Source organism: Heterodontus francisci, chromosome 7 (assembly GCF_036365525.1).
Source record: "Heterodontus francisci isolate sHetFra1 chromosome 7, sHetFra1.hap1, whole genome shotgun sequence".
In the NCBI taxonomy this organism is placed as follows: domain Eukaryota; kingdom Metazoa; phylum Chordata; class Chondrichthyes; order Heterodontiformes; family Heterodontidae; genus Heterodontus; species Heterodontus francisci.
In genome coordinates this window covers 114,672,833-114,696,272 of record NC_090377.1, presented here as the reverse complement: position 1 = coordinate 114,696,272, position 23,440 = coordinate 114,672,833, and the positions used below count along the sequence as shown (strand labels likewise).

Sequence of the window (23,440 nt, the reverse complement as noted above, 5' to 3'; positions counted from 1 at the left end):
GGAAAGCACTGCAGCACAGAAAGCTAACAAACTGTCTGCAACTTCATCGGACTCAAATACCAGAATGCTTTGAGTGCTACTAGATAGAAAGAACCATTTGAGATTTTTCTCCAGTTTTATGCCCTGGTTGCATAAACTATTGCAAATTGCAATTTAAATTGCTCGAAGACATGGGTGCACAACATTTCACACCGTGCTCTGAAGCTGAAAGATGGAGTTCATTTATCTATGCTCTACTATCCATCTTTCCAATAATCATATGAGCGGATCTGTAACAGCTCCGCAGGAAGTGGCATGTAATGAGCATTGTAATAATGGGAGTCTAGTACATAAGTAACTAATTATTCCCATACAGAACCCCCTCAGGAATAATCATCAGTTGAGAACATTACCGTACACCAGACTGAAAATATTATGAAGTCTAAAATAGCAGTGGCCATTAGTAGCAAATCCACAAGAGGTTATCAAACAAGCCTTGAAACACTCCATGTGACATCTTATATCTGGACTACTCCCTGCAGAAGAGGAAATGCATGTCCACCATTGGTTACTCAAAAAGATTTGAAAAACAGCCATTTCCAACCTTCCCCAATCCCCCAGTAAAAGACTTGCAGAACGTTCCTAATGATCAAAACAGACATCTACTCAGTCTATGAACAAACTCCCATTAGTTTTTACACAAGGGTAGCAAGAATAATATTTAAAATAAGCAACTTTCATTTTATTTAACGCCTTTCATAGTCTCATGCTGTACCGAAAGTGCTTCACAACCAATGAAATATTATTTAATTGTAATTGCCATCGTAATGTAGGGAAACACGGCAGCCAATTTGCACACAGCAAGCTCCCAAAACCAGCAAGGAGATAAGCGATCAGATGCTTCAGTACGGTTGGCTGAGGGGTAAATGTTGGCCAGAACACTGGGAGATCTCTCTTGCTCTTCCAATAGCACCGTGCGATCTTGTACATTCATGTGAAGGGGCAGGCAGGGCCTCAATTTAATCTCAACAATGACAACTTATATTTATATAGCAGCTTTTATGAAATAAAACATCCTATAACACTTTAAAGGGGCGTTATAAAACATAGTATGACACCGAGCAACAAAAGGAGAGATTAGGTCAGATAACCAAAAGCATGGTCAAAGAAGTAGGTTTTAGGGAGTGTCTTAAAAGGAGGAAAGCAAGGCAGAGAGGCGTAGGGAGGATATTCCAGAGCTTAGGTCCCAGACAACTGAAAGTGCAGCCACCAATGGTGGAGCGATTAAAATCAGGGGTGCACAAAAGGCCAGAATTAAAGGAATGCAGATATCTTGGAGGATTTCTCACCTGAAAGCATTTGTTTTAAAGTTGCCAGCTTCAATTTGTAAACACAGACTTTGCTTCAGAAATTATGAAGTTGCATTATAGAAACCAATTACCTTTTGAAACCCCTGGCATGCCAATACCCAACTTATGTCAAGCATGGAGACAATGACAAACACTTCAGTGCAGAAAGGTTCTACTACAGGATAGCAATGGTTTGGAATGTCATCTGGTTTTCTCCACAGAAATTGCTCAGGTAAAATGCCTCCTGATAAAGAATCCAAAACTAAGATGAGGCATGGTATAGATGAATTCAGACTGGAGAAAATACTAGGGATAAAAAGGGGATGAACTGATAAGTTGACCACAGCTTGAAATGGTAATTGGAAAAAGAGGAAAATGATTGGCCAAAAAATTAAGACAAATGAAACCAGGAAATCAAGTCTGTATCTGTGCATGCATCTAATTCAAATACTTTATTTCATCAGCTCCAACATCTCTATTATCTTTCCATCACACCACTACCGAAAAGTTTATAGAGTTTATCTTTAAGCTGACATTTAAATGAAATACTCACTAGCCATTCAAGCTTTTCTCCCAGTTCAGTACTGAAAGATGATTGTTTTTTTTTATTTGTTCATAGAATGAGCGCGTCACTGGCTAAGCCAGCATCTACTGCCCATCCCCAACTGCCCTCGAGAAGGTGGATGTGAGCTGTCTTCTTGAACTGCTGCAGTCTTTGAGGTGCAGGTACAGCAACAGTGCTGTTAGGGAGTTCCAGGATTTTGACCCAGCAACAGTGAAAAAACAGCAATATAGTTAGGATGGTGTGTGGCTTGGAGGGGAACTTGCAGGTGGTGGCGTTCCCATGCATCTACTGCCCTTGTCCTTCTAGGTGGTAGAGGTCATGGGTTTGGAAAGGTCTGTCAAAGGAGCCTTGGGTGAATTGCTGCAGTGCATCTGTAGATGGTACACACTGCTGCCACTGTGTATTGGCAGTGGAGGGAGTGAATGTTGAAGGTGGTGGATGGGGTGGCAATCAAGCAGGCTGCTTCGTCCTGGATGGTGTCGAGCTTCTTGAGTGTTGTTGGAGCTGCACCCATTCAGGCAAGTGCAGAATATCCCATCACACTCCTGACTTGTGCCTTGCAGATGGTGGAGGCTTTGGGGAGTCAGGAGGAGAGTTCCTCATAACTTAGTGCCAGTCCCAGCCTCTGACCTGTTCTTGTAGGCCCAGTATTCAAGCTGCTTGTCCAGTTCAGTCTCTGGTCAAATGGTAACCCACAGGCTGTGGATGGTGGGGGGATTTAGCAATGGTAATACCATTGAACATCAAGGGGAGATGGTTACATTCTCTCTGGTCATTGTGTGGCACGAATGTTACTTGCCACGTATCGGCCCAAGCCTGGATGCTGACCAGGTCTGGACATGTGCTGGCTTGTAACTTAGTGCCAGTCCCATTATGAATGAATAGAACATGGCACTCAAAATAAATGGGGGAAAAAAGCTGGAGTACACAAGAATGATCCTAGAGAAAAGACAGGGCTCTTCTTTCCAACTTAGTCCCCTTGAAACCACAAGCTGCTGCCTAATGAGGGTAAAATAGTAAGCAAGAAAGATATTGGGCAGGGGGAGTTGGGAAATGGGGAGGGGGAAAGAGTTTGAAGGACTAAGAAACTGCAGCATATTGAGCGGCATTCAAGATGCTATAATAAGCAACACATTATTTTCAAATATGAATATAGCTATATAGGTGAATGCAAAATCCATATTACACATAACAAAATCCCACAAGCTGCAATGAGCTGACCACATGTTCAGCTTGTTTTGGTTTTGATAATGCAGCTTGGAGTCTAGAGTCAGTTATACAGTACAGAAACAGGCCCTTCGGCCCATAGCGTCCATGCCGGCCATCAAGCACCATTCTGTTCTAATCTCATTTTCCAGCACTTGGCCCGTAGCCTTGTATGTTATGGCGTCTCAAGTGCTCATCTAAATATTTCTTAAATGTTGAGGTTCCTGCCTCTACCATCCATTCAGGCAGTGTTCCAGATTCAAACCACCCTCTGGGTGAAAAAAATGTTTCCTCAAATCCCCTCTAAACCTCCTGCTCCTTACCATAGATCTATACCCCCTGGTTATTGACAGCACTAAGGGAAAAAGTTTCTTCCTATCTAACCTAACAATGCCCCTCATAATTTTGTATACCTCAATCAGGTCCCCCCTCAGCCTTCCCTGCTCTAAGGAAAACAACCCTAGCCTTTTCAGTCTCTCTTCACAGCTGAAATGCTCCAGTCCAGGCAACATCCTGGTGAATCTCCTCTGCACCCTCTCCAGTGCAATCACATCCTTCCTATAGTGTAGTGACCAGAACTGTACACAGTACTCCAGCTGTGGCCTAACTAGCGTGTTATACACTCCATCATAACCTCCCTGCTCTTATATTCTATGCCTCAGCTAATAAAGGCAAGTATCCCATATGCCTTCCTTATCGACTTGTGCTGCTGCCTTCAGTGCACCAAGGTCCCTCTGAACCTCCTCGGGTCCTACCATCCATGGTATAGTCCCTTGGCTTGTTTGTCCTCCCAAAAGGCATCACCTCACACTTCTCTGGATTAAATTCCATTTGCCACTGCTCTGCCCATCTTACCAGTCCATCTATATCATCCTGTAATTTGTGGCTTTCCCCCTCACTATTTACAACACCACCAATTTTCGTGTCATCTGCGAACTTACTGATCATACCTCCTATATTAATGTCTAAATCATTAACGTACACTACAAAACAGCAAAGGTACCAGCACCAATCCCTGCGGTATACCACTGGTCACAGGCTTCCAATCGCAAAAACAGCTCTAGACCATCATCCTCTGCCTCCTGCCACTAAGTGAATTTTGGATCCAATTTGCCAAATTGCCCTGGATCGCATGGGCTCTTACCTTCTGAACCAATCTCCCATGTGGGACCTTATCAAAAGCCTTACTGAAGTCCATATAGACTACATCAACTGCTTTACCCTCATCTACACATCTAGTCACCTCCTTGAAAAATTCAATCAAATTTGTTAGACATGATCTCCCCCTGACAAAGCCATGCTGACGATCCTTGATTAATCCCTCCCTCTCCAAATGGAGATTAATCCTGTCCCTCAGAATATTTTCCAACAGTTTCCCTACCACTGATGTTACACTCACTGGCCTGTAATTACCTGGTTTATCCCTGCTACCCTTCTTGAATAATGGTACCACATTCGCTTCCTCCAGTCTTCTGGCACCTCTCCTGTGGCGAGGGGATTTGAAAATTTGTGTCAGAGTCCCTTCAATCTCCTCCCTTGCCTCACAAAGCATCTCATTTGGGCCTGGGAATTTGTCCACTTTTAAGCTGCTAAAACCTCCTCCCTTTCAATGCTAATTTGTTCAAGTACATCACAAACCCCCTCCCTGATCTCTACACCTACATCGTCCTTCTCCATAGTGAACACAGATTAAAAGTGATCATTTAAAACCTCATCTGCATCCTCTGGCTCCACACACTGATGACCGCTTTGGTCCCCAATGGGCCCTACTTTTTCCCTGGTTATCCTCTTACCCTTAATATACTTACAAAACACCTTGGGATTTTCCTTTATCTTGCCCACCAGTGTTTTTTCATGCCCCCTCTTCGCTCTCCTAATTACTTTAAGCACCCCCCGCTACACTTTCTATACTTCTCTAGGGCCTCTGCTGTTTTCAGCACTCTGAATCTGCCAGAAGCCTCCTTTTCCTTATCCAATCCTCCATATCCCTTGACATCCAGGGTTCCCTGGACTTGTTGGTCCTACCCTTCACCTTTACGGGAACATATTGGCCCTGAACTCTCACTATTCCCTTTTTGAATGACTTCTACTGGTCTGATGTAGACTTTCCTACAAGGAGCTGCTCCCAGTCTACTCTGGCCAGATCCTGTTTTATCGTATTGAAATCGGTCTTCCCCCAATTCAGTACCTTTATTTCCGGTCCATCTTTGTCCTTTTCCATAACTACCTTAAACCTTAGAGTTATGATCACTATCCCCTAAATGCTCTCCCACTGACACTTCTATCACTTGCCCAGCTTCATTCCCCAAGATAAGGTCCAGTACCGCCCCTTCTCTTCTAGGACTTTCTGCATGCTGGCTCAAAATGTTCTCCTGGATGCACTTGAAGAATTCTGCCCCATTTAAGCCTTTTGCACTAAGACTATCCCAGTTAACATTGGGAAGTTGAAACCCCCTACTATTATTACCCTATTATTTTTACACCTCAGATTTGCCTACATATCTGCTCCTCTATCTCTCCATCTGTTTTGAGGTCGATAGTACACTCCCAAAGTGATTGCCCCTTTTTTGTTTAAGTTCTACCCATATGGCCTCATTTGAGGAACCTTCCAAGATATCATCCCTCCCTACAGCAGTAATTGACTGCTTGATCAATAGTGCAATGCCACCTCCTCTTTTACAACCCCCACCGCCCTGCCCCCCCAAACCATCCCGTCATGCCTAAAGATTCTATTCCCTGGAATACTGAGCTGCCAGCCCTGCCCTTCCCTCAACCATGTCTCTGATAGCAATATCATATTCCCATGTGTTAATCAATGCCCTCAATTCATCTGCCTTACTTGCAAGACTCCTTGCATTAAAATAGATGCAATCCAGCCTTGCATTATTTGCTTGTGCCTTAACAGGTCTATATTTACTCTGTCTTCCAGACTGACTTAGTTTCTCTTCTAAATTTGGCTGTGCATCACCCCCTACTGTACCTCCACTCTGTATCCCATCCCCCTGCCAAAATTAGTTTAAACCTCCCCCTCCCACCACTCCACAACGGCACTAGCAAACCTGCCTGCAAGGATGTTGGTCCCATTCCAGTTCAGGTGCAACCTGTCCGACTTGTACAGGTCCCACCTTACCCAGAGATCCAGGAAACTAAAGCCCTCCCTCCTGCACCATCTTTTCAGCCACGCATTCATCTGCTCTAGCCTCCTATTCCTATACTCACTAGCCTGTGGCACCGGGAGTCATCCAGAGGTTACAACCTTTGAGGTCCTGCTTTTTAATCTGCTACCTAGCTCCCTAAATTCTTGTTGCAGAAGCTCATCCCTCTTTCTACCTATGTCGTTGGTACCAATGTGAACCACGACTTTTGACTGTTCACCCTCCCCCTTCAGAATGTCCTGCATCCGCTCCATGACGTCCTTGACCCTAGCACCAGGGAGGCAGCATAACATCCTGGAGTCACATTTGCGGCCACAGGAACGCCTATCTGTACCCCTTACGATAGAATCCCCTATCACGATAGCTCTCACACTCTTTTACCCCCCTTCCTGTACAGCTGAGCCACCATTAGAAAAATTTACTTTCCTTTGATTAGTGCTGCAGGAACAGAACCAGCAAAATTAGTTTAACAGCTCATTCAAAGGATCGCATCTTCGACACTGCAGTGCTCACTCAGTGCTGAGCTAAAATCAGTTTCACAAAGCATCCAAATTAGAAACAGAAAAACAAGAAGTCTTATGAATGAGCTTGGTAGCTTTGTAAATTCACCAATGAAGATTAGTTACCATAGCAAAGTGCTCACTGTGTGGAGGTGGGGAGAACTTTGTTGTAAAATCATTAACAGCTTTACTCTTTAATTTTTAAAAAACCATTACTGTTGATCCTGGTCCAGTGACAAGAAAAAAACAAAACCTTCCAGCAAGTTGTAGCTCAGGAACACCAGCATCGTAGCAAAGCACATTCCAATGACCCAGGCAGTCTGACTCGTTGCCTTTGTATGCATACATATTATCAAAACAAATCTCAATTGACAGAAGTGGTCCCACATGCAATATTACATGATCAACTGGCACAGATACCAACTGGGCTGCAACGGGGTAGAATTTTCTGTGCTGTTGGTTGCTACGAACAGACACCAGTGGGCACATTCTTTCAAACCAGAGAGTGAAATGAATGACTGACACATTGTGACAATGGCATTAAATGTTTTAGCACAACCATAATATTGAATTATATTTTTTTAGCGACTACTGATGCATTGGCACTAGGTTATAATGGATGTAGCTCACGGTCAATCAGGGCTGTCTTGCGTACACTAGTTGATCAGAGAACTCCTCTACCCTGATGCTGAACTAGTCACTCACACAGAAACTCAGCTACAAAGACTCATGGACTGTCTCTCCCATGCCTGTAACTTGTTCTCCTTGACTATAAGTATCAAGGAAACCATGGTCATGGGACAAGGTGTTGCATCTCCACCCCTGATCACATTAAACACTGGAAGTGGTTAGCAAATTTTGCTACCTTGGATCCACAATGACAATCTGTCCCTTGATGCAGAGCTCAATACACACATAGGGAAGGCAGCTACCATCTTTAGCTGACTCGCGAAACACACATGGGATAACACCAAGCTGATCCTTAGGACCAAGCTGATGGTTTATAAGGTCCGTGTTCTCAGCACCTTGCTGTATGGCTATGAAACATGGGCAACTTACAGGTACCAGGAAAAGCAGCTCAATAATTTCCATCGTCACTGTCTGCGGTGCATAATGGGTATATCCTGGCAGGACAAGATCACAAATGCGGCAGTTCTCTGAAAAGCAGAGCTTCCAAGCATGTTGGCATTAATCAAACAGAGGCGGCTTCGGTGGATCGGGCATGTCTGCAGGATGGAAGACAGTCACGTACCCAAGGACCTTCTGTATGGTGAGGTAGCCGGGGCCAGACAACCAGTGGGGCACCCAAAGCTCCGCTTCAAGAATGCTTGCCAGTGTAACATGAAGGCACTAAATGTTGACTATCGCACCTGGGAGTCACTAGCTAGCAAAAGAGGGAAATGGCAACACATCCTGTGGACTGGCGTGTACGACCAGCTGTTACAGCAGCTTGGCAACAAATGCTGATGTCAACAACTCTGTCACTTGGCAGCTTCACGTGCAACACTCATGGCAGAACTTGCCTCTTAAGCCTTCACAGCCATTCGCAAAGGTACACCCAAGAGAAAACACCCCACTTAAATGGATTGTTTGCTGCGTGTCCATCTTTCGTAGATGGAAGGATAAAACCAACCTGTAGCGGAGGCGGTGAAGATCCAGGTACCAACATTACAAAGGAATTCTTCCACTGATACTGTATGGCAAGAAAACCAGTTCTAAGCATGTGTAACTTGGGTTTGGCAGACAAAAGCGTTTTTGAAATTTCTTTTCTCCTACAATTTTCTTCTCTCCTGAAGTTGTTGATGCTCTGGCACAGTGATACCCTCTTGTACATCACTCGAGTGGCCATTCCTCATATGGGAGCCTAAACAGTGACCATCAAGCGAATCGACAGTGGGGTCAGCATAGCAGAGCGCATGCACACTTTCTAGTAAGTGACATTGGATAGCTTTCAGGGGAATTCTAGCTAATATTTCCCCCTCTCCAACTCAGTCAAAAAGACCAGTTAATAAAGTTCAGCACATTGTGTAAAAGTTGTTTAAATATATCCTGCACTCACACAGATCAAATGTACAATACCTGTACGTAGGAATCTTAGATTCTATGCTCAACATGCCCAAAACAGAACAGCAGTCTACAAGATCAATGGAATGTTGCATCATATATCTAAAGCATTAAGAGTCAGAGGAACTGGTGAACAAATTGCCTCATGTTACTGTGCCCAGCACCAGTCATCTGCCAAGTAAGAAAACCTTCAAGTATTGGAAGCTTAAGGACTACAAGGATCCGAGTTTTGTAGTTCATTTTGAGGAGATGGGAGAAACTTGGGCTTTTCACTTTGAAAGAAAGTATCCAAGAGGTGGTCTTATGGAAGTAACGGAATGGAAAAGTTGTCAGAAAATTAAGCTAAACAAAGAACGTGGGGCAAGGGGACACATCCAAACTTATAAAGTGCAAATTTAGGACCGATATCAGAAGTTCTTCACTCAGGATGACCACCAAATGGAATGGACTTTCATATAATGGAGGTGCAAATCCTGGAATCATGCAAATAACTGGTTGCTGCAATCAGGGGACATTGTAGCTTATTTGGATAAACTAAAATAGATCAAATTGCCTTCCTCAGCTGTACTTCCCATGCTAGTTAGTCATTATAGCAAATTTCTCCTCATACCCCTTGCCTCCCTCCCAGCAAAAGAAGGCAGCTTACTTACATCATTTGATGTCTCCAAAAAAAAAAAAGCCACCCATACACCAGCACTAATGACCTGTGTAAATCTAGCATGTAATTCTAACATATCTGGTCATAACCGGGGGAACGCATTTCAGTTTAGAACAAAAGCATTTTTCCAGTGCCAACTCCACATTACAGCTGATCCCAATCCCCACTCATGCCCCAGAACGTTGAACATTTTCTTCTGTTTATTTAACACCCCCTTAAATGCTACAATTGACAACTTCAAGAGCCAAATGCATTCCACGTTCTCAAAATAACTTTTTTTTAAATAAATATCCTACCTTCCCCTTTATACTCCGAAAACATCCAACCCGTTTCCTAAGCAATGTCCATCACAAAGAATAGAAATATTTATGGTGATTTTAAAAAAGTAATGAAAAAGCAAATCAGTCAACCCAAAGGAAAACTTTTGTTTGGTTAGAGCAGGCAGGAAATAAACAAAAACAATTAAATCTAAAATGAAAACAAAAAAAGGTTGGAGCAATATCCACTGCATGATTATTCAAATATTTCCAAGAGAACCAAATAGTGATATCTGATGTACATGATAATGGCTCACATATTGCATATATTCATTTTAAGAACAGAAATACTGCAAATATAGTGCAGGGCTGGCAGCATGAGAGAGAGAGTGGTCAGCTGTTTTTTGTCTCTTTGCATACTGACAGACTTGCTCTGATTTTGCAACACTTCCTGTTTTCCTTTAATAAAATCTGCATCACATTCCAAGCATCAAGCAGCAGACCAAAACCAAACTTTCACCTCTCATCACCTGTGGAGTTCACCACAACTTGCAAATATTAACCTTACCATTTGGTGTCTGTGAGAAATTGGGATCATGAAAATCCTTGGCAGCACTAGAAAGGAAATTCCTGACAATGGCCGTGTTAAATACAACACTCTGATAGTGAGCCATGCAGACTAGGACAAATTCATATTCAGCCCCAGCTGAGAGTGATATGGGATCTAGATTTCAACTCAATATCTCTAGGCTGCAAAAAGGAAGGTGAGGGTGAGTAATTTTTTAAAAATTAGCCAGGTTTCCACTTAACCAAAATCCTGTGCTGCTCTATCTTAAAATGTTGGCTGGTGTTACGACAGACTGCCCCAGTCAAAGCCCCCAACCAAAAAATATACAATTCTGACTGTGGTGGGAGAACCGCACTAATAATTCAATCCCATCACTCCACAGATTGCCTAACATATCATTTAAACTTTCCAAATTAAAGACCCAGCCAAATTGTACCATCTATTAACCCCCAAATGATGCTAACCAAACCAGGTGTCTTTAAATCAACAAATTAACTGTTCAATTAGAAGAACTAAATTCTTAAACACTATAAAGATATAAACAACATTTAAAACATAAAAAAATTAAAGACCTTGCAAATTTACAGTTAATGCTGCTTGAAGTCCTCACAGCCGTCTGATGCAGAAAAAAGGTTCTTCCACAGTAGAACAGTCCGTAGTTTAACTACAACAGTAGGTGATGCTTTCCTTCTCCAGCGAATTTCAACAATTAACAACTTGCAAACACTTTGAATAGAAATCAATCTGACTTTAGAGTTTTTGAGGGATAAAAGATTCTCACAGTCTAACTTCCTCCCCTTCAGTTTAAATTACCAGAGATGTGTGTTTTGGCTTGACTTTTTTTTTTAGAATTGAGATAATACAGACTAAAATTCCCTTCCTTCAGTTTAAATGGTAGAGAGCTCTTTTTCCAGGTGCTGTCACCACAGCTGTCTGTCTGTGTGAGGTCTGTGTCTGCGTTCTATTAGAACAAACTGTCTTCAACTAAAAAGCCAGTTCAAAATTGAATTGTAACAAATATATTGCTTAATACTTACTCCCAGTGGCTGTACCTATGGTAACGAGAATGCACCCTTTGAATCGCAGTCTCCAATTGGCTGTTTCTAAGGCAACGAAAATGCACCTTCCTATAACTCCTGAGGCGTGCTGGTTCTTAAAGCAATACTGATCCTTTGCAAGCCTCAAAGGCAAACCGCATTTTCCCGGAAAAAAACTACAAGACCATGACAGTTGGATATGGACAGATTGGGCTCAGCTGGGATACCTGCAAGTGAATCATGGAATGGTTACAACAAGGAGCCGACCATTCAGTCCATTGCATCTGTGCTGGCTCTCTGAAGTAGCAATTCACCTAGTGTCACTGGGCTGCCTTCTCCCCACATTCTTCCTTTTGAGAGTGAACTTGTCAAAAAGTCAAAGTCTCACCTCAAATAAAAGACAAAAAGGAAAACACAGGTCAAGAGTATTTGAGATTGCACAGCCTTCTGCCACACCCCAAAAAAGCAGGTTGCATGTCCGTAATTAATTTACATACCAAGAGCTTTCCGCCCCCCCACCCAAGCATATGCATATTTACGGGTTGCAATCTCAATTATGGTGGTTCTTCTCTATATAAAATCAATACATAAATCTAATATCTGCTGTAATATGTTAAGGGATGACTGTGCTCGATGGACCTCCCCAAATTCTGAGGTGACGTACATGATAAATTGGGAATATGCACTGGGTGCAGTGTACATAAACTTCAGAAAAGCCCTTGACAAGATTAGTGAAGATCAAATGAAATGGAATTTGAGGTAGGGTAGCAAACTGCATTCAAAATTGGTTAGAAGGGAGAAAACAGTAGGAGTTAAAGGGCAGTTTTTCCAGAGCTGTTAGCAATGCCCCAGAGGGTTCAGTTCTGCAGCTACTACAGTTCACTGCGTACCTTAATAATTTGGACATAGGCCTAGAGGAAGTAGGATCCAAATCTGCAGAAACTAGCAAAATTAGGAATACAAATTATGAGTCAATATGATAGAAGCGTTTAAAGTTACAAAAGGATGGAAGACAGTAGATAAAAACAGACTGTTCCATAGTACAGGGGTCAAGAATGAGAGGTCATATGCACAGTATTAAATGCAAGAGATTTATAACAGAGGACAGGAGAATCTTCTTCAGGCAGAGCAGAGAGGTTGTGGAAGTTACTTCCGAGGTTAGTGGCTGAGACAAGAATCTGTTAAATTTTCAGATTAGATTGATGAATGGAGGGGGACAGGGGTTGAACGGATAATGCAAAAAAGGTGGGTAAATGTACTCAACTATCGCTCAGAGGATAAACATCAACATGGATGCAGTTGAGTTAAAAGGCCTGTTTCTGTGTTCAAGCTTCCACGTATTTCTATATATTTCTATGCTGCCCTCACAATAGGATTCATAAATAACTTTGCAAAAGGACCCAAAACCAACATTCAGAGCTCCTTGGCCAGGACCCAACAGCAGAGACTACAAGTCAGCAACAGCTTTATAAAAAAAACTATCAAAATTCTGGGTAAGTTGCAAAGGGTTACAGGCAGAAATTCAGCCTCAACATGGAGATGAACATCTACAGCACTTTTTAAATGAATGCTGAAGGCCAGGAGAACAGCACGCAAGTACAGACCCATGACCTCTTTTCTATTCCTCTTTTTTCATCATGATAGCAGCTCCTATTAGGCCTGCTGGCAGGTCAATAGAAAGGAGTCCTGTGTTTGGGGTTTACTCAACAGCTGCTTTTGAAACCCAGGAAAAGACAGGTCCTGGACACCAGTAGAGGACAGGGGTCCCCTTCTTTATAACAGTACGGTGAGAATAGCTTATGCCTGCTACGGAGAGCACAGTATCAAATTTAACCGCCTGAAGATGCCTGCTGAATCCCAATTGGGATCACTGCCTTGTAATTCACTTGAACCTCTTCCTGCATTCTCCAAATCATTGGCATATCAGCTCTACCTCTGTGATCTGTCAGACTAAAAGTTTTAAATTGTTGATTTGGTCTTGAGGGGGAAATAAAAATAATTTATCACAGCCACAAACATTCACTCCCTCCACCACCAACGCACAGTGACAGCAGTGTGTACCATCTACAAGATGCACTGCAGCAACACACCAAGGCTCTTTAGACAGCACCTTCCAAACCCGCGATCTCTACCAACTAGAAGGACAAGGGCAGCAAATGCATGTGAACGCCACCTGCAAGTGCCCCTCCAAGTCACACACCATCCTGACTTGGAACTATATCACCGCTCCTTCACTGTCGCTGGGTCAAAATCCTGGAACTACCTTCCTACAGCACTGTGGGTGTACCTACCTCACATGGACGGCAGCAGTTCAAGAGGCAGCTCACCACCACCTTCTCAAGGGCAATTAGGGATGGGCAATAAAAGCTGGCCTAGCCACCAATGCCCACATCCCGCGAATGAATTTTTAAAAAGCCCAAACTGCATCCTCCAGTCATTTCTCAAGGCCTTAATTAGTAATTTGGTCCCCAGGCTAGATTTTAACAAACAGCAAAGTCCCTGATCAAGCATGTGAAGAGTCACCAGTTCAGACTTTGCTTACAGTACATTCTTTGTCATGTAATATTTCCTAGTTTTGCCCTGCTCAATTGTTTAAACAAACCCAAATAAACCCTCTGCATGTCTCAAAGAAAAAGGACTTTAATAAAAACAACAGCTAAAACATGTTGACTTCATAAAGTTTAGAGTCAGGAAGTATAATTGATAATTCCATGATCAGGCCTACCCAACAATACAAAATATTTCCCCTAGTTCCATCTGTTCTGAATTATACACGTCTCGGAAATCAGACAAATAACGCATGTTGTAAGCAAGGGTACACAGCATGTCCTAGAGGCTAATTACAAGCCACCTTGACTTCATTCATTTTCCCCTCCCCCTAATATTGCCCACTCCATGCATTTCTGGGCCTTCATTCAAGGCCTGCTTCTGAGCATTCTCCAAAGTGCCCACTGAGGCGCCTGTTGCTGCCTCCTTATGAACAACCCCAACTAATTCTTCTCCCCCTGCCTTTTCCACAGTGTGCCAGCTGGGAACTAATTTTGAAAACCTTATCGTACTCACTCCACCCATCACCACCCCATTCTTATTTCCTGACTATGTCCATGAACTCATGAGAAAAATCCTTTCCATCAATGACCTTATGTGGATAATTGCAATGGAGTCATGTCTTTGACAAAAAAAAACTTGGCTCACAGCTGGCATTACCTTTCTCCTTACTGATGTCTCTCAGCCTGGTTATACTTGCCACCTGTCCTATTCAAACATGGGCATGGCCAGATCATCAAATCGTTCTTTGGTTTCTGCTCCTATTCCTCCAGCACCTTTCTGCAAGAATCTCACCTTATTTCACCCTTCTCTCTTCTTTAAAATCTCCATACTGTAACAGCCATTAATCAGATCAGGTTGAACCACATCAAACAGGATAGGTCCTCATTCTCCTCTTCCAAAACCACACACTACTCTAAAAGCAAAGATAACCGCCGTCTTTGTTTTCAGTGTTGAATAACAATGAGGGGTTTAACATCTCAGGGGACAGCAGTCAGGAGCAAATCCATGGTGCTGCAAGAGAATCAGCTGCACAGAGGGGCACTAGAAAGAATAGAAATGCTGTTACAGGGTGTTACTGCAACCACAGACTCAAATCCTGAATGGCACCCTGGTGCTTAACAGGGTTTCCTCTATAAAGGTACTGCTGCCATTGTAGGCAAGCCTCCAGTATTGAGTGGATCTTTAACAGTTTAGTAGTTCGGAACCATACTTGATTTGCACATGAAGTCTTGTTATGCTGCATTTATCCTATGCTGGCACAGAATAAAGGTGGCACCGCTGCCTTTAGAGGGCCCAAAGTGTTCCCAGAAGAGCAGAATTCTTTGACCACCTCCAGAGGCATCACCATCGCCATCTGAACACTGCTGTCACAGGCACAAGCAGCCATGTTCCCTGCCCTGCTGAGCTGCTCAATCAGCAATATATTTTTTCCCCAGTCATAGGGAAAAACAATTAGGAGACTTCAAAGGCAACACATGCACACTTACTTTGCTGTTGTTCCAGCTGCTATGGAATACACCTCACAATCTAAAATGACAATACCCACAGCCAGGAGACCCCAGACAGTTTCTACAGGAGCATGTGGCTATGAACAACCTGGAAAGGTACAGAGTTGGGAATGTGGGGAGGACAACAATTTTAAAAGAATGAGCTTCCATTTTAATAATATTGGAAAACAATCGAGTCACCAAGCTCCCACGAAATTTTCCAAAGAGTTCAGAATACCAAACAATGCGTAATTTAATACTGAACACACATGGAGCACATCTTGAGTCTCGTCACACAAAGCAGGAGCTTCAAGTGGGAACTCTAACCAATACTCTGAAAAGCAAAGGAAGAAACGATGAAGCCAGTGTTAGCAGCAGGTATTTCCAACTAGAGGCCTGCTACCTGACCCGAACCAGACATGTATCTGGTTTGGGTCGGGTCGAGTCGGGCCGGTCATGCACAGTAAGTGCTCTGCTGGTAAGTATTAAAAATAAAAATTTACCTGAGCTGGGAGTCCGGGATGAAACTGAGTCTGCGCAATGAGCGAGTGACATCACTATGATGTCTCGCGCATGCGCTGCAGGTTCGATGTCAGGAACATAAGTAAAGGGATGGTCGGATCGGGCCGGGTTCTTTTTCCCGACCGAAAGCAGGCCTCTATTTCCAACCGAGCTGAACAGAGGAATGCAAACCCAATGCAATTATAGCAGACACTTCAAAGTAACAGACAATTAAAACCTCTGTGAAACAGTGCTTACAACTGAAAAGCTTGAACAAAGAATATTCAAAACATACAGGACTGCATTTGACCAACTACAGTGAAAGACAGTTGATATTTCAAGGTTTATACTGCACAGTACTAGAACTAAAGTAGCTAGCATTCACACAGCAGACAGATAGTGAGCAGTTAGAATACACCCCAGAGCCATCTGAAAATTGAATTCATTTTTGGGACAACAGACTGAGAGACGCTGCTATTGTACATTTAACCTCAAAAATATTTCTGATTTGCTATCACGTGAACAAGGATTTTAGTTTTGATGATTCATAAATCCTGCAAATTTTGCAAAAAGATCAGTTGGGGGAAGGGAAGGAAAATAAATAAAAAGACCACATACATTAACCCAAGGCACCGCAATACACTTCCGATAGTCATGAGAATATCAGAGACATTCCTTGAAGATGCATTCCATTTAACTGCTGTTAGAATTCTCCAGAGGGCCAGCAGTCACAGAGAACATATGGTAGCTGCTGTGGCTATAATGCGCTTGCAAAGCTATATCAATCACATCATTACAGGAAGGAGTGCAGGAGAGTCAAGACACTGGGAACACTGCTTTGTCAACACATATCCCCGCCCAATAGAAAATCAAAGGTCACCAGAGTACTCTGCTTGCTTTTGGCTATCCAACAGATACTAAACAAGCAGACAGTGTGTTATATAAAGAAACAAACTGAATGCTGGAGAGCTGAAATAAAAGCAGATCGGTCAGTTTCACAGAGATAGTTAACATTTTGGATGGCACCTTTCATTAGAATCCATGTCAGATCATTTATATTAGGCAAAGCAAACAGATACTTGTAGGAAAGATTTATGAATACCATACTCTTCCCCCCACCCCACCACCAAATCAGCATATGATTTCAGCTTCTAGCTCCCTGTTATCTTCAGGGGCTTCCTGTGTTCTCTTCTGGGATTACAGACCAAAGGCCATAGGCATTCCAGTTCAGGGCATGACACAGCTATAATCATACCCGGACAAGCAGATAAACAGCACTGACAGGAATTTACAATGGCCCTAAGACCAAACTCCTGACTTCATTCACTCCCATTAGCTTTAGCGACAGACAAACCTGGTGTCACAACAGTGCCAGCTAACACAAGGCAGAGGCTTATTGCCCAATTCTAACTTGGAAAACTCATTTTCCCACAGATGCACTTGGAATACATTTGTGAAAAACAATGTCATGTGCCTGTATCATCAAGATGCATTCTGGGTGCAAAATCTTCGAACAAAATCAGCTTGCCTTTCCATTTTCCAAACCACAACAGTAGAAGTATTCATAAACAGCTTCACAGCTCTTCAAAAACCAGCAAATTCAATCAGCCTAGATCGTAAACGCCCATAATTCACGCAGTAAGTGATTTTCGGGCATTGTCCATTCACCCACATTCTCAAATAAAAAGCAGCAGCACTCCACAACCCCTCCTCAGTGATCCTGACTGCCATCTCCTATTGTTACTACAACAGACTGAAAGCCTATGAATGTTGAGAGTGGGAAATTGTCACAAGATCAGGAATTCCCACCCTGTGTGCAGCAGTATATACAATCCCCTGGAGCAGTTGGAGTGGCATAGACAGAAGGCGAGAAGAAAGTGTTCACCAAGTTGGCACATATAAAATCAACATGATTTACTTAGCCAAAAGAAAAGCAAGTCCTCACGTAGACCTGCGCTGTTACTGACCTCCAGCAGTACCATTAAATTAGAAAGTTATTTTTAGTACTGCGAGAGGACATAAGGACACTTCACTACCCTCTGCCTTGTAATCAGTTAAGTGGAAATGGTATGGCTCATTCTGACCAATTGCAAGTATATCTGGAGACAAACAGACAACTCAAAAATTCCAAGTAGCTCTGACAGAGAAATAGAAATAAAACATTACTCCCAATTTCTCGCCACAGAGCAATGATATCCCACTAAGCAGTTAGATCATGCAAACAGTCCCCTGCCCAGCAAGATGTTTTCCCCAATATGCAGCAACAGCAGGGCTAAGCAGAATCCTTTAAATAGGCCACAGGCATCAAAAATGGGGAGAAATCAAAGACAGATTTGAAATAAACTCCAACCAAGTAGTTACCACATGGCTAATTCACTTTGCACAGAATCAGTTCAAGCAGACTCTGTATGCGTCGGCTGCTGGCACATTTAACCCACTTCAACTTACATTTCAGATGGGTTGATACCAGTGTCAACCCAACAACTTGACCTGAACAAGCTTAACAGAAAAACTGGTTTGAGGCTGTTGCCTGTACCATTGGAGGCAGCCTTCTGAAAAACTCAAGGTAGTACTCCACGTCCAGAAGCACTAGTGCACCTTGCTCCCTATCTACACTGCAACAATGCTCCTGAAGTCAAGGCTGCCAGTGACAGCAGTAATGTAGTGAGATTCTTTACTGAGACTCTGGTGCCACTAGCTACGGCATTCAGATCTTGCAAAGCCAGTGGAAAGTCCAAAGTGAATTAACAGTATTCGTCAAGGTTCAATCCCTGGTAAACACTGCAAAACATACTCCTTACTTGTAGGTGGTGGAAAGGCTCACCCACCAACTCCCCCAAAGCTCTCCAACACCTACAAGGCTCAGGTCAGGAATGCAATGGAATACTCTCCACTTGCCTGGACGAGTGATGCTGCAACACTTAAAATAAGCTCGACACCATTCATCATAAAAGCAGCCTACTTGATCAGCATTTCACCCACTCGCCTAAACACTGATCTCCTCTACATAACTAATTTGTACTATCTACAGGGTACTCTGCAGGGAAACCGGTAAGACACCGATAAGCCATTGGTGACAAGGCATGTGGTTATTCAGCAACAGTGACTTAGGCCACTTTCCCCATACCCGTCACAACTTTTGAAAAAAGCATGCCATGATTGACAGTGTAATGAGTGCGCGCGCATGTGTATACGTCTACTGGTCTTTCTTGTCCACGATAAACATAAAAAAGGGGTTTATTCAGTCCATCCTACCTTGTACATCCAGAAAAAACCTCATCTCATCTAACTGCCCCTTAAACAGTTGCAAATATTTTGCCTCAAATGATGTTGCCCTTAAATTCATCCCACTCATTATCTGACCATAGCTCCTACACTCACCTCCAAATTTGAACAGAACACCGATCTTCAGATATGGAGACTGATCCCAAGTTACTGTTTAGTTAAATATAAACTAGATATAGTCCAGCTTAGGAAAGTGATCAGTTTCCCATTTCCTTAATGTTCAATTATTTAGAAGATACAGATGGTCAATTTTGGGAGCAAGATTCATCCAAGCTAAAAACTAGTTTCTTTGCTAAGCCAAAGAATTTAAGCTGCTAGTTTCACTGCAATTAAAACCACGAAGTTGCACTGTCAAAGGGAAAAAGTACTGATGTACACATCACCTTTAAATCACAAGTTTTTTTCCATTACTGAAAATGCCTGTTTGAGTGAGTCTACATATAAGCTGATATATCTCATCCACTTGAATGTCTTAGAGGGTGACCAGACTCTATAATCTAGCAGGTCACCCTGACTAAAACGCAGGTTCATTGATGAAAAATAAAGGGGACACCACTGCACAAAGACATCAAAGGCACTGGGAGGGCACACAGGAGATTACAAGGATATCAAGAATGAGAGGCTTGAGTTACGAAGAGAAATTAGAAAAACGGAGGCTTTTTTCATGATCACAGACAAGGATAAGAGATCTATGAAACTGATTAAAAATTGATGGGTTTTCATGGAGTATAGGGAAAAATTATTTCCACTGGTTGGTGAGTCAGTAACGAGAGTGCATAACAAAGATCATTGTCAAATGAAAGGAGATAAGATAAATGTTTTATCAAGAGTGTTAGACCACATAATGTGCTAGTAGAAACAGTAGTGGAAAACAAATCCATAAGTGCTTTCAAAATGGAAGTGGATAAATTTGAAATTTGTTAATTTTTTTTTTTAAAGGCATAGGAAGAGGACTAAATCTATTGCTCTCCAGGGCATGGACAGGCATTATTTTTAATATTCTTTAATGGAATGTGGGCATTGCTGGCAAGGATGTTGCCCATTCCTAATTGCCCTTGAACTGAGTGGCTTAGAAACATAGAAAATAGGAGTAGGCTATTCAACCCTTCGAGCCTGCTCCGCCATTCATTATGATCATGGCTGATCACCCAACTCAGTAGCCTGCTCCCGCTTTCGCCCCCATACCCTTTGATCCCTTTGGACCCAAGAGCTATATCTAACTCTTCCTTGAAAACATTCAATGTTTTGGCTCAGCTGCTTTTTGTGGTAGCTAATTCCACAGGCTCACCACTCTCTGGGTGAAGAAATTTCTCCTCATCTCAGTCCGGAAAGGTTCACCCCGTATCCTTAGACTATGACCCCTGGTTCTGGACTCCCCCACCATCCTTCCTACATCTACCCTGTCAAGTCCTGTTAGAATTTTATAGGTTTCTCTAATGGCTTGCTCGGCCATTTCAGAGGGCAGCTAAGTGTCAATCACGTTGCTGTGGGTTTGGAGTCACATGTAGGCCAGCCAGGAAAGGACACAAGATTTTCTTCCCTAAAGGGCATTAGTGAGCCAGATGGGTTTTAACGAGAAAATCGATGATAACTTCATGGCATGATAACTGAGACAATCTTTCCATTCCAGATTTTCATGAATTAATTCAAATTAAATCTAAATTCCACCAGCTGCTGTGGTGGGATTTGAGCCTGTGCCCCCAGGGCATTAGCCTGGGCCTCACTACACCAGCATCTTCCCCCACCCCCATGATGGCTGAATGGCTTCCTGTTGTGCTGAAAAATTCTGATTTGAAATTACATGGTTTTTTCCCCTTCCAATTTTCTTCTCCTGATGGTGTTAACACATCCAAGGCTACAGCTCCAAGAGTGCTAGTTGCTATTCGGCCATTGCATAAGTAACCATTTTTCATCCTTAAGCACAGACGGTGAATATTGTCAAGTTATTTGAGCCTTGGGCATTAAAACCAAGCCTGTGCTCACCCAAATCAACACATGCGCATTCCAACAGGAAACAATGGATAGCATTCAGACATGGGAACCCTGGCTACTTTGCCTCTTTCAAGTATGGTTGACTGAGGCCAAGTGGCTGAAATCAGCATATACTGGGGAATGCACTTGGGCCCTTCTTCATCTATGTAGCACAGCTCTACACTTGACAATGCACTTATCGATTTAGCCATCAGGGAAGTGCTATAAAGCCAGATTTCAATAGACACGCAAATTAGATTAAAACTAGTTATTAGCATCATTCTACACTGAGATATAGCTGCATGGAAAACCTTAAACAAAGATCTGTTGCATGAACACTTGGGAAAACACAAGTTTAAAAAAAGGACATTCAGCAGTGACACAGTGAAAGATCAAGTTTAATAACCTGAAGCTTCTCTGAAGACATTATTGACACTGAGGACAGGAAAATCAATACCAGAATATGGGTAGAGCAATAACAGAAGAATGAAACCAGATTCAGGAGCATTTAGAATTTAAAATGACTGAGCCAATGTATAGCAGACGCACTTAGCATTTTACTCAGGCAATTATATCAAGTTGTTAATGGATGTGCTTTAATTCTCAGAGGTGGCAACCTGCGTAACGTTATGCATTTCAGCCTTTAACAGAGTTCTTCCCACTGCGAATGCTTCCAAATTCCTCAGAAGCCATTTTCATTCATCTGGTGAATTGTCATGCCTCTGTTTCTGTAAACACAAACGTGCGAGAACACTTCCTACAGGGTGCCTTCCAGCATGGTACCCAAGTGGCCATTCTTCAACTTTGAGCCCAGACATGAGTGCGACTAAGCTATTAAAACCATGAGGAGAATAAGATTGGCCTCTGCCAGTAAGCCTGCTCACTACTGGAACTGCAAATGTAAACAAGGTTACAGCACTGTATTGATTATTTTACTGGACTGATAATCTAGATGGCTAAACTAAATCCAGAGAATGTGAACTCAAACACCGCCATTACAGAATTCGAATTAAGTTTGTTTTTTTCTTAAATGCGGAAATAACCTTAACCAGTCTAGCCTATACATGACTCCAGTCCTCACATCAACGTGGTTGACTCTTAACTAGCCTCTGAAGTGGCCCAGAAAGTCACTCAGTTGTATCAAACCACTAGAAAGGTGGCAGCTCAACACCACCTTCTCGGGAGCAAGAATGGGCAATAAATGCTGCCCTTGCCAGCAACAACATACTAAGAAAGAATACAAATGAGAATATCAGGGGAAAATTGAAAAAACAGACTGCAGTTGGAGACCTGTGTCAAAACCACTCATCACCAAATTTGAGACTTTATTAAAAAAATGTTTTAAAACAGCCTTGATCATTTGGAGGAGTTCATGGAAACAGTGCCTCATAGCCCACTATATAAAACAGGAGTGAAATCATAGTTGATGCAAAATTTCTCAAAGGGCTTTTCTTAAAACTTCTGGAAACTTCAGCCTGTAGTTTTCTGGGTCTCATGGAGGAAAAAGTTACAAATAGTTGCCTGTGTAGGATTTTCAAATACTACCTTTCTATCAGCTCTAATTGTGGGGGGATTTGGATCAGGAGAGAGCAAACAGCTCATACTACAGAAAACATCATGAAAGTTTCTAGCTTCAAGATTAAAATAGAATCTGTTGCACTCAAACATTCTGATCACAGCGAGGGAAATAATTCAAGAAATTAAAAGAGCCTAGTAGTTGGTAGCCCCAACATCCTCCTGCAGCCCAGCTGTCACACTTCCAAGGCAAAATAAGAATGTTTCTTAAAAGTATGACAAACAAATCATGTGATGTTAAAAATATCTAAACCTTATAGCTATTACTGCAATTTTTGCCTGCCACATTTGTTACTTCTGATTTATTTTTGGTTAGCTGAACTAGAATATCCAAACCAATCCGATGAGATGTACACAAAATTTCCCTGTGGAGTGACCAAGCCCATACAATCATTTAACACAATGAAGTTCTAAGTAGATTGCATAGTACACACTTTTTAGATGGGAAAAAGTGTAGACACAGTTTAATTTTTCAGATCACTTAAATTAGCCCTGCTCAATGCAGTGAATGCATTAAGTCAATTCTGTTTATTTAAAATTCAATTCAATACAAGTTTATCAATTTTTTAATTGTGCATTGCTCACACAACAGCCTTGCACATCATTGTAAAAAGTAAGTAATGGCAGGGCAGCTTGGCCAAGTGGAATGTACTTCCTGTGCAATGTGGGAAGTTGTGGACATGCCATGTGACCTTGGCAAACATGTCTGCAGAAAGTTTCTCCGGTTGCAGAA

At 42.4% G+C, this 23,440-nt stretch overlaps 1 protein-coding gene across 4 annotated transcripts in view; it reads right to left on the bottom strand.

Moving 5' to 3' along the window:
• The window catches only part of LOC137372246 (ras-associated and pleckstrin homology domains-containing protein 1-like), a 212,032-nt gene that overhangs the window by 138,453 nt on the left and 50,139 nt on the right, over nucleotides 1-23,440 (bottom strand). Inside the window, exon 1 of one of the 4 annotated variants that reach the window (XM_068035922.1) lies at nucleotides 16,495-16,585. The exons of 2 other annotated variants lie outside the window; for them this stretch is intronic. The gene's annotated coding sequence lies outside the window, so the exon portion shown is untranslated. Of the gene's footprint in view, nucleotides 1-15,878; nucleotides 15,949-16,494; nucleotides 16,586-23,440 lie in introns of those variants that run through there. One more of the 4 variants, XM_068035923.1, reaches the window with a different exon arrangement.